This window comes from Conger conger, chromosome 17 (assembly GCF_963514075.1).
Source record: "Conger conger chromosome 17, fConCon1.1, whole genome shotgun sequence".
In the NCBI taxonomy this organism is placed as follows: Eukaryota; Metazoa; Chordata; class Actinopteri; order Anguilliformes; family Congridae; genus Conger; species Conger conger.
This window is the reverse complement of record NC_083776.1, coordinates 22,875,852-22,889,846: the sequence shown is the minus strand read 5'-3', so window position 1 is coordinate 22,889,846 and position 13,995 is coordinate 22,875,852. Positions and strand designations below refer to the sequence as shown.

The 13,995-nt window shown below is 45.0% G+C and overlaps 1 protein-coding gene across 3 annotated transcripts in view; it reads left to right on the top strand.

Annotated features, from left to right (window-relative positions):
- The window catches only part of LOC133116541 (rho GTPase-activating protein 6), a 103,443-nt gene that overhangs the window by 35,253 nt on the left and 54,195 nt on the right, over positions 1 to 13,995 (top strand). Inside the window, exon 1 of one of the 3 annotated variants that reach the window (XM_061226197.1) lies at positions 13,709 to 13,839. The exons of the other annotated variants lie outside the window; for them this stretch is intronic. The gene's annotated coding sequence lies outside the window, so the exon portion shown is untranslated. Of the gene's footprint in view, positions 1 to 13,708; positions 13,840 to 13,995 lie in introns of those variants that run through there. 3 annotated transcript variants of the gene reach the window in all.

Sequence of the window (13,995 nt, the reverse complement as noted above, 5' to 3'; positions counted from 1 at the left end):
ACATGCAGTAGGCTATAGGAGCAGTTACACATGCAGTAGGCTATAGGAGCAGTTACACATGCAGTAGGCTATAGGAGCAGTTACACATGCAGTAGGCTATAGGACGAGTTACACATGCAGTAGGCTATAGGAGGAGTTACACATGCAGTAGGCTATAGGAGGAGTTACACATGCAGTAGGCTATAGGAGCAGTTACACATGCAGTAGGCTATAGGAGGAGTTACACATGCAGTAGGCTATAGGAAGAGTTACACATGCAGCAGGATATAGGGGCAGGTACACGTGCAGCAGTCTATAGGGGCAGGTACAGTTCCTACTTGAGGTGCCAGGTGGTGGGTAGGTGGGGGCATGTTTTTCTGGGGGGTGGAGGGTTGTTGCATTGGTGGATCCTGCAGACAGATGGGGCACTAGGTCACCGCAGGAAGTGAACAGCAGATCTATTTCTGAAAATGAACTTCTCGGTGGACAAGAGCAGTGCCACTCCTGAAATCAGAGGCAACAAAAGGCATTAAAAACCTGACTTGGTTTGTGCCCAGAAGTCTTTAGCCGTGTCCAGGGCAGGAACACAGCGGTGAGAGAAGCTGCCTCGTCTGCTGTTTCTCCTTGACTGCGAGCGAAGCACCAGCTGATTGGTCGTTCAGGCGGAGTTCCTCGCTGCGCTGCTTTCCTGGAAGCGGAGAGCAGGGTGGGTGAGGTCACAGCTCAGAGACGCACAGCGAGGCCAGTGCGATGACCGCCGCACTATGGGGACTGCAGCTGAGTCACCTCAGCATGGAGGCCGAGGGCCAGAGGAACTCAGGTGGAGGAGAGTAAACAAAGAGCACTCTTATTTATTACAGGATAGAATAGAATTTTACATAGGTTCATGGTGCATGTAGAAAATAATACATTCTTATGTTACCTTTGTACATGCTTACACTGTATGTCTGAAATCCTCCTTCCACTGCCACAAATTTCTGAAATCAAATTGAAGCTCAAAATATGGACAGGAGCTATCAGAATGCCTGTGTATGGGTGGAGTACGTATCTGCCTGATAATTATACCGGCATGCTCACAGCAGTGGTTTTAATGAGCATAAGCAAGAGTGGGATAACTGGTTAAAGTTGTAGTTGCTGACGATCAGCTCATCCTAGGATTGTTCAGTAGGACACGTCAGCACCAAAATGCAGTAGAGTTAGTCTGAGCGGGAAATAGCACGGGGCGTAATAAAAGAATGGTCGTGTGTTATTTCTGAATACTCTATTATTAGATGAGTTCTGCATCTTTACTGAAATTCTATGAGTAGACTGTCCGGGTGACAGTTGTAATACTTGGGTAAAATCTAATATTGAGGCTGGGGTACTGTGTTACTGCAGTGAAACAGATGCACTGGGGTAAAATGTGCTGTGGAGGTGGGAATGTCAGACTATATCTACAGTTGTGTGGGGCAGGAAAACTGCAGCCAGGAAAGGAACGCTTTCATGCAGTGAATATGTTCAAGGGTACTTTTTGGGGCAAAATTATTCTTTACACCTCACACCTATGATAGAGGGTTCCTCCATGGCAGTGGTATCCAACCCTGGTCATGCAGATCTGCAGGGCGTGCTGGTTTTTGATGTTACTCTGCACTTAATTCATATAGCAATTGATTACACAGTTAACTCACCTCAGCTCAGTTACCTGGATCTCAACAGGGTGCTGGTTTTAGGGTAAAAACAAAAACCAGCAGACCCATTAGCTCTCCAGGACCAGGGATGGAGACCACTGCTCTATGCAGACAAGCCAAACAACTTCTTTTGGAGAGCGTAGGGGAGAATGCAGAGGGATATAACAGTATGACTGGGATGAAATTCAGTGTGGGCCAGGCATTACTGGATTCACTCTTACTCTGTGTGGAAATAGCATAGGAAAGTGCTGCATGTGGGCTGAATCAGGCCAGCGCACCCAGCAGAGTGAGCTTCTTTGCTAATGGACATTTAATTGAGTCTGTAACGACTCTGCTAATGGCTAACAGCTCTCAAGCTGAGCTGCCACAGGTAAAGCTGGCGGCCGGTATCGCAGCACGTGTTTGAAGAGTCTGCGTACTTCCTCACCTCCAGCGTGTCTGCCCCGGCCTGCCCCCCTCCCCCCTTCCCCCCTTCCTGTTTGGAGAATCCTCGGCTAACTAACAGCTGGAACCAGTCAAATGAGTCTGCCCTTTAGTTCCGGGAGCTCTGCGAGGAGCTGCTGCTGAAGAGGGGGATTGTGGGAAATGGCCCACAGTGACTGTCAGACTTTCACCATTGATTTTCTGTTGTCGTGTAGCCACAGTTTTTTCAGATATGAAGCCATTCCACAGCACCATCGACCTCGCGGCGATGAGACTGATTCACCTCGAGTCATGACGTGACCACTTTTCTACCTGCAGCGGATCAGTGTGTTGTACTCATCTAATTACTGACGTCAGAAAAATGTTTTCTTTTCATTTCTGCCCCGCTATTCGACACGGTATCAACCTCGCCGAATTACACTGACGTCTAACCGATGTCGAAATGATTGCCGGGCTGAGAAACCAGTACGTAAGACGACTAACGTAAGACTTCGCTGAAACCTGCATTGTATCGGCCAGTTGCTTAGGGACGGTATTGTAGCGGCCTCAATAACTTGGTCCTGAAATACACCGCGTCTGTGACGCACACACCCGGAGACCACAGCCTTGTCTCGTCCTTTATGTCTCCAGTAGCAACACATTCATTTAGAGAAAAGCTCATTTAATCATAAAAGCATGCGCTCTGCTGAGGTATACCTGAGGCTGGCTCCGGTGAGCAGGCAGCTGGGTGATGTGTCTGAGGTGCCAGCTGACGGGGGAGGGCATGATCAGGGCGTGTTACCGAGCGTCCCGACGATTCTCAGAGCCAAGGTTACGGTGCCCTCCCACGCTGGGCCCATCAGGGTGAGAACGTGCCATCCTCGTAGTCCAGGGGGGGAAATCGCTGCTACCAGAAGCAATTACTTAGAAAATACTTCCAGTGAATCAGTCTTTGGACAGGGTGTTGCAGTATTTTGAAATTCATTTAAACATACAAAAATGCACAACATCTGAATGGCTGAACAATTGAACAATTCTTCCACATCTGGAAACAGTTTAGGAAAACACAAAAAAAAAAGAAAAACTTAGTGTGTGCATGTGTGTGTGTGTATGTGTGTGCGTGCGTGCGCGCATGCGTGTTTGTGTGTCTGTGTGTGTGTGTGTGTGTTTGTGTGTGTGTGTGTGTGTGTGTGTGTGTGCTTCTGCAACCTGCGCACTACTTCAAGCATCCCTGTTTCCCATAGCAACAGCCCAACATGATGAAAATATGAAAAGAAAATTAACCAAAGAGGAAAAGAATGTCTTGTTTCCTATTCATAACAGTTGTCATGCAACAAGTCAACAAAAGGTATGAAAAACCACAGAAGCTTAAATAGTTTTGGTTGAAGAAACACAGACCGTTAATGTCGAGGAAGTATCGGATTGACTCCAGTCGAGGAAATCATGTATTACTTGAATGTCAACATCGTTGCAGTAACCGTCATGGAAAAGTGCTGCATCAGAGCGCATTTAGCATGCAGTGAGAGGAAATTTAGCACCAAGGGCATGGCGTAAACATCGTAGACGACGCAACAGAGGGACAGTGGGGTGGCTGGTCGCCGGGGGCGGGGGGCGGTGGCGAATCAGGAACGTGAGGGTCAGTGGCCTCTGAGTTAGCCTCTCTTCTCCTCTTCTCTCTACTCTCTCCTCTTCTCCTTTCTCTTCTCCTCTCCCTCTCCTCTCTCTCCTCTCCCCTCTCTCCTCCTCTCTCCTCTCCTCTCTCCTCCTCAGCTGTCTCCATGAGGACAGCTCTCTGCTGTAAACAGTGCGGTTAGCTGCGTGTAGTAAACCAGGGACAGCGTAAACAGAGGGTTGCTTGTAGAGGAAGTTTAGGCAGTCTCTGGTGTCTGGTGTACAAGGGCATCATGGCCTCTGCTGGCCCACAACCGTAGACATCAATTCTCCTTGCTTTATTCTGCGCATAGCAAATGCATTAGCTCTATGGTACGCCGATGTTACGGTCTTAGCCCGTCTCTAAAAACCGCTCCGTTGTATTTCTGATTCTCCCACAGCGTAAAACCTGACTGCAATTTATTGTTTTTTTGGAAGATCTAACTTTATACGCACTGAACAAGGATTGCGTTGGTTCTGCCCTCAGATGTGGACTGAATTCATTTGTTTTGCTTTTAGCAGGAACTTGTTTCCCAGCACTGTATTATGGGGTTTCCAAATCTGGCAGCCAACAGCGCTGACCTTATAAAATCGTGGTCTCTGTTACGAGGTAACTTGCGTCGTTGCTGCTGACTAAAAGCCTTGCAAAGTGGGATCGGCATGTGCACGTATGGTGGAATCTCAGTTGAGTAACGTAGATTGTTCCTCTTCTTTGTTTTGTGCGTTGGCTGATGTCCACCGCCCGTCTCCTTGGAGTGAGGCCCCAGGGCCCAGACATGGACTGCACACACTCTACAGCTTCTGCCAGAGAGGGGGGGTGTGTTCTGGTCCATGCACCCCCCTCCCTAAAGCAACCCCCTGACACTCCTACACACACACACACACACACACACACACACACACATACACACATACATACACACAGGGACAAGGAAAGACGTGTGTGTGTGTGTGTGTGTGTGTGTCAGTATCAGTAAAGGTCACTCAACAGAGGACATTGTAGAAGTAAGTTATTTTGGTAACTTTAACACAATGAACACTGTTTTTTATTTTATTTTATTTTTTATGTCAGCCTATATACTGTACATTTCCTTTATTTATACAGTTGGTGTCCAAGTATGAACATGTCTTAAGCAAACAAGTGTTTTTAATATATTTTAAAAACGTATTTACAGATTTCTGTTCATTTGGCTCCCATCGCTCTTCATAGTGATTTGCCCTGCGCTGCCGGGTATGTTGTCCTTCTCTTTGTGTAAATGATGAACACGAACATAAACATTAAAGTGTGAGCAGAGTAAACTAACCTTCTCCGAGGCGGGAGGACCGTCGAGCGGAGCCAGGAATCTCCGGTCTAACCTGTGGATGAGCCTCCTCCTCTGGAATGTGTGACTTGTGGCGGTTTAGTGTGGCGTTGTGTTCTGGCTCGCTGAAGTAATGGCCAGCTCTTTGTCTGGACTGCATTACTTCCATTGCCATGTTTGACAAAAGCGCGAGGCTTGTGTATGCTAGGGAAGAGGCGATTCGGAGGCCGCGTGGCGTTTCTACAAACAGTCCGATACAGGCAGGGGATGGAGTCGGAGCAGCGGGACTCAAAGCAGAGCCTTGCTCTTTCACGTGGACAGGTACTTCAGCTCCTGGTTGGACACAAAATGGTGGATGCACTGCTTAATTAGTTTGCTGTTGCATTCGGCATTGGTGGGCTTGTATGTGCAAGCGTGGGCAAGACCATTGGCTATATGCGATGCAATTGCGATTGAGAGAGAAATTATACTTGTGTGGGCCTTTCATACTGCTGTCACACTGTTGTGGTGTGACAGCACTTTGAGGAACTGTCTCATGACCGTGCGTGTATGTGTGTGTGTGTGCACATACATGTGTAAATATTTCATTTCTAATTATATTATGGTGGTAAACAGCCACAGAATGATGCACATTTTTGGAAAGAATGTATTCTCCTCTCCACTTTAGATCAAAGTTGCTTTGTTTCCCTTCATTCTCATTTAACCCCCGGGCAGCCCACTTTTCCAGTGAAATTACCTGCTGGAATGGGATGGACAAGAGATGTTTTTTGCGGGTGGAAGAAGCGGTCACTTGATATGAATCAGGTGGATTGTGGTGTTCGTTCGTTTTGCAGGCGCTGACACTTTTTATTATTTTGAGAAGCAGCCTACATTATAAACAAGAGAAAATGCAAAAATAGCCTGGAATGCTCTCCCTTTAGACACACGGAGAACAAAAGGACACAGCTGTCTGTGAAGCACTGAGACAGAGAGAGAGAGATGAATGAAGGAGACACAATGAGGTGAATGAGTGAGACAGAGAGAGAGAGAGAGGAATGAAGGAGACACACTGAGGTAAATGAGTGAGAGAGAGAGGAATGAAGGAGACACACTGAGGTGAATGAGTGAGACAGAGAGTGAGAGAGGAATGAAGGAGACACACTGAGGTGAATGAGTGAGACAGAGAGAGAGAGAGGAATGAAGGAGACATGCTGAGGTGAATGAGTGAGACAGAGAGAGAGAGGAATGAAGGAGACACACTGAGGTGAATGAGTGAGACAGAGAGAGATAGAGGAATGAAGGAGACACACTGACGTGAATGAGTGAGACAGAGAGAGAAAGAGAGGAATGAAGGAGACAGAATGAGGTAAATGAGTGAGACAGATACTGTAAATGAGGAATGATATGAATGAGTGAGTCAGTGGGAGTGAAATGAATGATTCACTATGGCCGTTGTTGCATTTAAAATATATTTAATTTATGAATGTATGACCCAGCCTGTCAGAGTCGGACTGAAAGGGTTTCAGACAGTCAATTAAATTATGTACACTGAATATATACATGAGAAAACGGTACATTTACAATGCCTGCACTTTGAATTAAATGTTTGAAGACAGACCTATCAGTGAGCACTTTGCGAATGGAGTTTGTAATATAGGCGTTGGGCCATATGTCCTGTGAACAGAAATGGCGGCATTGAGGCCTCTTATCACAGGACAATCTGGAAAGAGAAATCTCCTCTTGTGCTAAAGGACTGTGAAAGCAGACCACATCTCACAGACTCACATGGCTGCTCACATTTTTCAGGTTATTTTTTGCCTTTAACTCCACAGTATGAACAGGCTACTTCTCAGAGCACACACAGGCACGCAGTCAGATTTTACAATACTGCACTGAACCCCTGCTTACATTCAGACCTGTCCACTCGCTGCAACGTTAGATTTAGACAACACCTGCACCACACTGTGAATTCTTCAGTGCACCGGTGTGTGCCTCCACCCCACTGATCAGAATGGCAGTTTGTTATGCACGGAGAGCTGGAGGACCAGCCTGGAGACCCCTGCAGGGGTTTAATAAAGACCCCAGTCCTGAGGAGCAGGGGGTGTGGAGTGGCCTGCCCTGAATCTGGGAGTTTCTGGGAGAAGAACCGGTGTAGCGAGACGTGAAGCTCTAGGTGGTGGAGCAGAACTGAGGGTTTAGAAGCACTTTTTGTCCCGATTTACAGAAGGGTAACAAGCCCCCAGCATTCCTGACTGTTTCTGAGAACACTGGGAAGAATCACACAAGCCTTGAGAGCCACAGACTGCTGCTGACCTGGCTTCTCTTACTGACGGATTAACCCGAGAGCGTGTAGGACCGCACCGGGTGGGTAAAAGACAACAGATCTACAGATAGCAGGGCTCAATGCTCAAAGGTGTCTCAGTGGGAGATTCTTAGAGAGATTCAACACAAGCAATGCCATTCACTTTACTGGCGTGAAAGTTCACGTGCAAAGTTAAGTTTATTTTGTTATTATTCAAGTCTCTATTGGGTTACCTCATAATTCAGGCTATAGTTCATGCTCAGTATACCGAAACTAATGATACCATTCTTAAAAAGGCATTTGAATAAATCAAGAAAATATTTCCCATATTTCCCGTACAAGTTTATACAACATGTTTTCATCGGTTTCCTTTGCAGAATTAATTTTAAATGTTGTTGCAATAAATTACCAATATTTTTATAAGGAGAAAATGAATTGCTGTTCAGATGTATAAGCTGGGGAGTAAATTTTTAGTATTGAATGGATGTTGTAAACAGAATGCTCAGGGGAGAATGTTTAAATAGCGGTGTCTTTGGGTGAGGATGAGAGGCAGGGTGACACTGTGCAGTGCTAATGTTGGCAGCCAGTTCACTCCTCTGAGTAGAGATCGAGTTTTACCATGAGAGCCGGACATATTTCACACCGGCACCACTGACTCTCCTGTGAAATGACACTTGTCAGAAGGTGTGTGATAATTCAATATTTTCCTGTACGTCGGAAACCTCAGCAAGGCTCATAAATGTTTGGTCGTGCGTATTGGCGTGTAATTTTGCGAAGCATTTATGCGGGTAATGCCAGGCACTCAGACAGCAGAGCAAACGGATTGAATTCATGATTTAACTTCAAGAAAAGTTTCCGCCTATGTCTGTAATAAAAATGAAATATAAAATACAAATGCACATTCACACTGATTACCAACTTATTGCTGATACAACATAACAAACTGACCGGCATTGAAAAAATGCAGCCTCATCTTCCATGTTCAAATAGCCAGCGGTGATTCTCCAGAAGTCCCTGCATGGTTCCCTGTAATCCCTCTGTCTTACCAGTGAGGTTTTCTTGGGAAAACACAGCCGACCACCAACCCGGTTGTTATGAAAATAAACAGCCGATGGCAAAGCATGTGCTGGTCTAAGACACCCGTTCATTTCCTTACACAGTAACCCATCAAACATGACTGGACAAATAATGTAATACAGCTGTCCTGCAAATACTATATACCAAATGTTTCAACTAGGTAAAGGTATTATCTCATTTAATTACAAAAGATGTTCAAGTAGAATGGAGACTTAACAAATGTGGTGAGTAGATGCATCTAGTAAAGGGTCAAATATTTTCTTAGTATTGTGCTTCCCTCTACTCATTTTTCTTATGCTAGGGGGGTATTTCACCAAGCAGGACTTCTGAGTTAGCTGAATAACATAGCTTCCAACTCTCACGCTTTCGGCGTGAGACACACGCATTTGCCTGTTTTCACACGCACATGCAAATGCGTGTGTCTCACGCCGAAAGCGTGAGAGTTGGCAGCTATGGAATAACTGCACTGAGTAAACCTGGAACATGGACTGAAGTAGAACTGAGCTAGCTCAGTAATCCTGCATTGTGAAATACCCCTCAGGAATATTAGTAGTGCATGAGTGCAGTTTGGGTCTTATATACGGTGCAGTTCATTAGTGTCATGTGCAGCTCATTGTGAATGCTGAGGTTCAGCCAGGGTGAAAGGCCAAAACTGAAGACTTGTTGTTGTTCTAGACCGTTCTCCTCACCTGAGCTTACCTCCCACAATCCCTCTGGAGCACTTCCTGTCAAAAGGGCCAAGGATCCCGATGATCTCGGAGAAAGGCAGGAATAATAAACGTGCGTTTTCCCCTTCTCTTTGGGGAAATGGCGGATTCTCTCGCGATGAAGTCACTCTCAGGCCTCTTTGTCCAGTTGTGCAGTAACATAATTTATTTGCTACAATTTTTTGATGTCTGTCTTATTTTTTCACACAAGTGATGAAATGTGTGTTCCTCCCTGGAAAAGAGGCACAAAAACAAGTTGAATGTCTTGCGCTGTGAATTTGGTGAAGGGTTCTTTTTTTAATATGGTACATTCTTCTGCTGAGTGTTATTAGTGGTACCAGTTTAGCCTCCGTGGGAAAAGCTCTTGCAGAATCAGGACTCTCCACTCTGAAGGGAGAATAATGAGGAGCATGAGTGTGATATGTGTCGCAGAATCCATTTCAGAGACTGTTTATTAAACACATCTCACCACATGCATCGCTCCTGTCAGTTACTGGAACTGTGGAAGAGCTTGTTTTCCTTTATTTGCTAGAGTTTTACGAGACGTTTCTGCACATTTTCAATGATTTCAGACCTCAGGCATTTTGTCCATCCTTGCAGTGAAAGGAATCCTGTAAACATTTGCAGTTCTTTAAGGATCAATATTTGTGTGAGTTGAAATGCAAAATGTGTTTTTAGTATATACACTCAGTGAGCAATTTATTACGTAGACCTGTACACCAGCTTGTTAATGCAAATATTTAAATCAGCCAATCATGTGGCAGCAACTCAAAGCATAAAAGCATGCAGATGTGGTCAAGAGGTTCGGCTGTTCTTCAGACCAAATGCCAGAATGGGGAAGAAATGACCATGACCATGTAAGTGACTTTGGCCATGGAATGATTGTTGGTGCCAGGGTGGTTTGAGTATCTCAGAAACTGCTGATCTCCTGTGATTATCATGCACAACAGTCTCTAGAATTTGCAGAGAATGGTGCGAAAAAACAAAAACATCCAGTGGGCAGCAGTTCTGTAGGCAAAAAACGCCTTGTTAATGAGAGAGATCAGAGGATAATGGCCAGACTGGTCAAAGCTGACAGGAAGGTAACAGTAAAGCAAATAACCATGTTCAGACAACCATGTGGCTGGTGATGTTTGTTAGGTAAAGAATATGAGCATATACTGATATATTTTCATACGGGATGAAGATTGATATTTCGCTTATTTGAAACACTGAAATATTTTAGATGTGCATACAATATGTCAGCCATGAACCTGTTGGCATGGGAATTAGCCTCTATTACAGAGACATTAGCTTTTTTCCCAATAAACAAACTCATCTTTCTCATTTATCTGATGTGTCTCATTTCACATTTGACCTGTCAGTATTTTCTCATCACCGCCACAGCTCATTGGTTGACTCTTGTTGCCATGGCACTGAGCACACACTGGCTGAGGTTGAATGTGTTGGCTGATTAACAGTAGCTCTGTCCATCACAACAAGCACACAGTGTCCGTAGTAGTAAGTGCATTTTATTTATAAACCACATTTCAAAGAACTATAGTGTCTGCTCATTTCTGTTACCAAACATTGTCTGCTGAGGGTTCTTTGGGGAATTTAGATGTTCTCACTGCAGTTACAGGCAGGGTTGCCAGGTTCACGGTTCTCGCCCAATTGGGCTACCTTTGTCCACTTTTCCGCAGGTTTTCAATGCCTTTTCAGCTGTGGGACCTGGCAACCCTGGATGCTGGATCCTGTTGCCAATCTGTATCCTATTGGCCTCTATTGGCCTATCCCATTAATGTGCAGGAGAGAGATGGAGGGAGGAGAGTGAATGGAAGGGATGAGTAATTACCCAATTGTGCGTGACCAAAGAAGCTTCTTCCTTTCTCAGGTCTGCTGAGTCAGGTGATCAGAGCTATCTGAAACTCATAAGTAAGAAGTGGCTCTCCGGGTGGTAGTGTGTGTTTGTGTTTGTTTCTGTGTGTGCTGCAGAGGTAAAATGAGGTCACAAACTGTATCCATGGCAGATAAACTTCTGACCACTGACTGGAGAGTCACAAGGTTAGCCAGTATATTAATTTCCTTTTGCACACAGTAAGTCACAGTATGTTCAATTAGAAGTGCTTCTCCCTCTCTCTTGCTCTCTCAACATCTGTGTCAGCTAACTTAACTTTTTCACCTCCAACCTCTCTTCACTGATAGGAAAAGTAAAGCCTCCAAATCTAACAAGTAAAGCCTCAAATCTCCCCACCCCCTCCCAGCAACCCTCAACCCTGTTCCACCTTACGCGTAAAGTAAATGAATCTGTGAGCCACCAACTTCAGTTCGGTTTCTGCAAGCCTGGAGAGCTTCCACACACAGATTAGAGCAGTCTAGTACAAGCACAGGCTGCTGTTGTCTTACTGAGACTCTGGTCTGAATGTGACGCTGTGGCAGGTGGCCTGGTGTGTGTGAAGCTCGTGTTTATTCATCGTCCCCCATGGACGGAGTGTGTTGGCCACACACCCAATGTGCGGTTTTCAACACAGCCAAAAAGACCAGATTAAACTTCAGATACACTGACAAAGGTTCAGCTGTCAGGGACAGGGAAGAGATCAGCCATGTTACAGGTCAGATCCCATGTGCTGTTCGTAGGGTCACTGCTGTCTTACACCGAGCAAGGTCTGTACAGTCCACAACCCGAGGCTTGAGTGAAAAAATGTCAAATTCCACAACAAATTATTTGCTACATTTTTTCAGCTACACTGTGAAGCCCTCGTTTCATACCTCGATTTAAAAAAAAGAAATCCCAAATGCAATTCGGTTGAGTCAGATGCTTGCCCAGCTCTTTCAGATGTTCTGTACTTCTATACACTCAGTTTTGTTAGACAGAACTTGCCTCAGAAGTTCAGGAATGCTGCTTGCGCATGTACAGTGTGTTTTAATCCAGGAAGCTGAGACTCTTGTTAAAGGCACCTTGTACAGTGTGTGCGCACATTGTAATATTTGTCTATCTTCCTTGTTAAAACAGCATGTTCCAAGGAAAGCTGTCTGCTATTTGCTTCAAGAAAACATGACTGAAATATTGAAATGTACATTGAAAACCATGTGGGTGTATGCGTGAGTGCATGTGAGTGTTTGTGCTTGTGTGTGTGTGTGTGTGTGTGTGTGTGTGTGTGTGTGTGTGTGTGCGAGAGCATGTGTGTGTGTGGGCATGTAGGTGTGCTCACTGTATGTGGCTGTGGGCCTGGGTGTATATAATGCTGGTATGTTCTCTGTATGTGCATGTACATAGTGCTGGTATGTTCTCTGTACGTGCATGTACATAGTGCTGGTATGTTCTCTGTATGTGTGTCAACATAGTGCTGGTATGTTCTCTATATGTGTGTGTACACAGTGCTGGTATGTTCACTGTATGTGTGTGTACATACTGCTGGTATGTTCTCTGTATGTGTGTGTTACATAGTGCTGGTATGTTCTCTATATGTGTGTGTACATAGTGCTGGTATGTTCACTGTATGTGTGTGCACATAGTGCTGGTATGCTCTCTGTATGTGTGTGGACGTAGTGCCGGTATGTTCTCTGTATGTACATGTACATAGTGCTGGTATGTTCGCTGTATGTATGTGTACATAGTGCTGGTATGTTCGCTGTATGTGTGTGTACATAGTGCTGGTATGTACGCTGTTTTAGATTGAAGCTTCTGATGGAAGCACTTACATTCTCACCCTGCCTCTGGGTACATCACCATATTTCTGTCTGAGCTCAAAATGCTTCTCAAAACACTCCTGCCCTGCTCGCCTGGCGAAAGCTCAACAAATGTTTTTGATTAGCCCGTGAGTAAATACAAATTTGGAAAAGCTATTGTAAACAGCACAAGAAAGGTCATTACGAGTCTTTGTGAGCTGTGACGCTTTTGAAATCGCTTTGTTCATTTCAGAGAACTGGCAGGAAATCTGTTCATATTGCTCAACAAAGTCTCACACAAATATTTGCAAAAAAATATAGCACGATCATTCGGTTTAGATGGGTTTTTTTTTCAATCACCCCGTTGAAAGAAGCCTTTTTCCAGCTTCCTGCAGCTGATTTTAATTTAATTACCAAGCATGCATTCTTGAGTGTTTTTCATCATCAAAACATCAGAACACTCCTCACACAACTTCACTGGGTGATGAAAGGCTATTCCCCAGTACTTTTAATTAGTATCTGTGATGAGGGAACTTAATGTTGACTTTTGCGATTGGCTCAAATGTAACTTTTTATGCCAGACCAACACTATCAGAGTGCCTATAATTATGTGGATTCCCAAAATTACCCTGATTGGTTGGTTGTCTTAATAACACAATTGTTCTTCACACGCCTTTTTCTTAAAGCAGTCAAAGCTGTTCATTGTAAGTTTGGGTAGGCCTATACATTATGTTGTAACTGTCAACAGAAATTCAACGGTAATATATGGGGATGCCCCAGAGGCAATTACCAATGAACAACTGCTCTGCTGTAAATCTGTAATGTCTGATGTCTTAGATTGAAGCTGATGTCAAAATGGCAGTTAAGTACTGATGTTGCCCTTCTCTGCTTCCAGCTGCACGTGAATTTTTACTAAACTTGAACAAATGTGGTACTGCCTGTTCCCCTGAACCATAACACATTTCCGATCACGAGGTCAAAGGGCAAAAGGTCAAAGAAGCTCCTCACATGCAGATGTCCAAACCCTTATCTCTTCCCACCATTGCTCGGTGTTACGGAAGCTGTCGCGCAATGCAAATCGTGGCAAATTGTGCGGAGCGCAATGTGGTGGCTTGCGGCGCATTTGGGTGAGCGGCATGTGCTTCTTAAATAGGTGCTAAGGCCGTGGCCGTGTCTGAGCCAGTACCCAGACGGAATGCAATGCGCATTATCTGCCGAGGCACCATGATTTACAGAGGAAGGTCAACAGTGACTCACAATAGAATCCCTTTAATGGGCTGTAG